At 34.1% G+C, this 4,244-nt stretch overlaps 1 long non-coding RNA gene across 2 annotated transcripts; it reads right to left on the bottom strand.

The window, feature by feature from the left end:
* Window positions 1-2,167: 2,167 nt before the first annotated feature.
* LOC128237253 (uncharacterized) lies at window positions 2,168-3,802 on the bottom strand. 2 transcript variants are annotated; one of them, XR_008261541.1, is made up of 4 exons: window positions 3,538-3,802; window positions 3,107-3,253; window positions 2,699-2,763; window positions 2,168-2,477 (listed from the first exon to the last, which is right to left on the bottom strand). It is a non-coding gene; the product is annotated as an uncharacterized LOC128237253 (long non-coding RNA). The 2 variants fall into 2 exon arrangements; XR_008261540.1 differs by having other exon boundaries at window positions 3,076-3,253.
* Window positions 3,803-4,244: the final 442 nt, after the last annotated feature.

Raw genomic sequence — 4,244 nt, forward strand, 5'->3', positions numbered from 1 at the left:
TACATTGCCATATACATAAAATGAGATTTGACAAAATTCAAAAATACCCTATTCTGTAATATGTTTCATATAACTATAGGATATTTTTGAATTTATTTTATCAAGCCACTGTGCTGACTATAGTAAACTATGAGGCCTGAGTAATATGACGTGGTTTTGATTTGGTGTATTGATAGCAACAATTTTATCTTTATATATATAATATTCGTAATCATCTTAAGTTTTTATTGATATTTGAAGCTGCACCTATGATCCAAACAGAGTAAGGCCGAGATGCAAAGGGGAACATTGATAAGGCAGATGTAATTGTCGTTGGGGAAGTTGACACAGACTCATTTCTACCCGTTCAAGGAACTGAGCTCCAAGATGGAAAACATGTTGCACAGATGGTAACAGTTTAGTTAACATTTTCAATTGAAAGGAGGGTTTATATTTTTTCATTTTTACATAGATCAGTGGCTCCAGTACTTTTAAATACAATTGATTCAAATAAAGTTTTTTTTAATAAATTTGATTATAAAAACACTTTTCCACCATCTGTATGGATGAAACCCTAAAAAAAGGTATTTTTTAATGTTAAATTCGGAGCCCTCAACATATATAACATACGTAAGATGCTGTACAATAGAAAATATAGATGATCGTTATTGTATACACAATCAATTAAATTATAACATGAACATCACCAAGTGGCAACAGTGCTGTCATATCACATCATTTACATATTATATTCGGGATGGCAACGAGTAGTAAAATTAATACTCGAGTACTCAGACGATCGTGTGATCGAGTACTCGGGTACTCGATTACTCGGAAAAATTGAATATGTGTTCGCAAAGACGAGATTGTGTACATACATGTATCGTTCATGACGTATATTGTGCGTTGGTCGTATTATTGGTCATTTTCACCTTTAAAGTAAACTTTCATTACGTATTTTAACAAAAAAATGATATTAAAAGAAAACAAAGGTTCAGTTGTTTACTCTATATTATTTTTTTTTTAAATGATAGTTTTTCGTACTGCGTAATTGTTGTTATCATTAATATTCATAATTCTTCATTGAAAATATCAACCAATCAATTGTGATAATCATTGCAAAAATAGTTCAAATACGCCCATTAAGATATCAATTCTCGTAATGGTTGATACTCTTTCGCTCATACATCGATCCGAGATGCCAAGATAAGCTCCGCCCCCTTAGATATTGTTACTATGCGCCCCAAGCGTAAATTCAAAATGGCGGCTCACGCGCTGCTACGATAGCATCAGAATCCGATTCTCTCGCGAAGATTTCGGACAATATATCAGTTAAATATTTACCAGATCAAGCCAAATTATCGGGAAAGGTGTAAGAAAATGGATTAAATTACTTTCTACAAGGTTATGACATTAAAGTTTTGGAAGAGGAAATATCTGCCATGTTACCGCGAGATGCTGGCCTTCAATGAGAAAAAACGACAAGCATCATATGTTAAGTGTCGATGTGGAGAGGGATTCCATACGATATAGGTATTGCTCATGAAAACCAGGGTATGTGAATTTCCAATTGTATTTAACAAATGTTATTATACTAGTAATTTTATTCTTAAATATACATTGTGAATTATAAGCAATTTTGGATCGCCATGTCTTTTACATTTCATGCCGTAATACGGAATGCGAAAAAAATATTTTCAAGTCGTCGAGTAGAGAAAGAAGTAAGATACTGTATGTTGTATTTCAATTTATTGGATTTCATATTTCTAGTTACTGCCTCGTTTTAGACATTTAACATCTGGAAAGTCAAATGATACTTCATGGGTCAGTGTAGGATAAACACATGCCAATTTCACAGCATGATATCATGCTTTTGTTTTGATAACTTGTCAACAATCTCTGTTTTCATTTTTTTTTATAGATTGAGCGGTCATTGTTCACACGTGGTTGGCTTAATCAAATCACTTCAGGAAGTTGCACAACTTAAACCCATGTTCCTGATCAACAAAGTTACACAAGTATTCCCCAACAATGGAATGTGCCAAAGGGATCAAAGATCAAGCCAGTTCCAGTGAACCAAGTCATAGTAGCACAGTCGGTAAAGGAAACCTGTCCTTTGCCAGATAGATACACAGACCAAGTTTACAAATTTTAAATCTAATTAAATAAATGAACTACAAACACACAATTCACTTTACAATGCTTTATTCCAAACATGAATAAACTAACAGTTATTCAATTATATCAAAGAAGCAGAAATAAAATCATATGATTCCTGTATAATATTTAAACAAATTGTAACTATTGCTTCTTTGAGCAGAACTATATCGACATTTACAGTTTGTTTAAATTCCCACCAGTTGCTTTAAAATCTGAATTTCACAACACTTTGATGAAAGTGCAGACTGTTATTCTTCAACTTGGACTTCTTTTTGTGAGAACTGTTCTTTTAGGGAAGCATTTTGAGCGGTAAGTGCAAACATCCAAAGGTGACGTCCCTGAAAATAAATGCATAATAAATTTTACATTTAAGACAAGATGTTTAAAACTGACTCCTACCATTTCTCAAGAGTGTGGGAATACCTCTGTTTGAAATGCAGCACCTATTGATTTACCGAAAGAGTTCACACCGTTAAATACCACACAACCTGTGAAGACCCAAGTAAAACAGAACTGACAACAAGATCATAGGCATTGTTAGAGTGTTGGTTTCACTTACATGGACATTCGGTCTGTGTTTCTACTCCTGGTACAGTGTCTGCAGGATCCTGGACCAGCTTTTCTCTGAAAGAAATTATTGTTATGTTGATATATTTATATGCAAATTTACACACACAAAAAAACTGTGTAATTTCCGTGTAATAATGTTTTCTTCAGTTCTTTTGAGTGTTCTTTTCTGTAACATACAAAATACTTGTATTAAAATATATGTAACTATAATGCTGTTGTTTTGTATTGAAAAAGGAACAGTGGCATTTTAAAAATGAGTAGAAGTCTACAAAATAATACAGTCTCAGTTTTGCAATTTATCCTACATGGTACATGTTATTCAAGTCTTCCGCGCACTCCATAAAGATAAATAAAACTCTAACGCACAGGCATGTGATATCTTGTATTAAATGCATACACTTGCATTTTGTGTATAAATGCTGCCATAAGTTTCCTTTCCAAGTGACCGCTTTGTGGGGAGTGTTCTTGAAGATGTTATTCTCCAGCCATCAGCTGATGGTGGGTCAGGATACTCTTTAGATGGTCCATTTCCTCCATGAAAGTGCTTAAATATGCATAATAGTAAAATATAATTAGTGTGACAAGACTCCACAATGCCAGTCAGTAACATATTATACATATTATACAATAAAACAGTAGTTTAAACTTGACACATTCATAACCTGATGGAAACTGTCAACTAGCATGATCTCCATATGGAGGTCAATATTTAGGACACAAGAAAGTAAACAAAATAAACATTTGGCATGATTTGCAGAATTCAGAATTATAATTGAAATGATTGAATTTTGATCGTTTTACGATAAAACCAAATTTTAATTTACTAACCTTCGAGCAGACATCTTCGTGCTTGTTTATCCTGTTGACATTCAGTTTCTCTTGTGGCCGTCCACAGGCTTTAATCCAGCATTTGCACTTCTCAATATCGGATTATACGTCGGAAATCGTTTAAATCGGCCTCCATTTAGTCCCTCCGGATACCTTAATCTGCATAACATATTCCCCATCCGCATCGTTTAACCCTTTTCACAAATCAGTCTTAAAACTTCAATAAAATGTCCGGTTGTAAACAGTTATCGCTGCTGTGTTTGTGGTTAAAGATGGCGGACGGGACTCGGTGAATAATTTGCAGCTTTCTCATTGGTCAATAATGATTAGTTTGATTGACAGGTCGGATCGATGTATTAGCGTCCATTGTTTGGTGAAAGGTCTCTAATTGGTATACAATAGAATTGTGTAGGTGAAAGTACCGCTATCAAAACTTCGCTAATTGACATCAGTGCTAATTTGAAATAGGGGTTCTTTGCTGACAGTTTGCAACTATCACAACAACTGTCAACTAATTGATTGAGGTCAATTGTGTACACAGGGGGGATTAGAGAGACCGTAAATTGTCCTCTTGGCAACTAACCAGTTCTGAAATTTTGTCTTTAAATCGTGTATTTGGTGATTTTTATACATTTTTTTAAAAAAAAATTCCGAGTACTCGAGTAGTGATTTGGTACTCAAGTACTCGGACGTTCGATCGAGTACTC

The sequence above is a fragment of the Mya arenaria genome, chromosome 1 (assembly GCF_026914265.1).
Source record: "Mya arenaria isolate MELC-2E11 chromosome 1, ASM2691426v1".
In the NCBI taxonomy this organism is placed as follows: Eukaryota; Metazoa; Mollusca; class Bivalvia; order Myida; family Myidae; genus Mya; species Mya arenaria.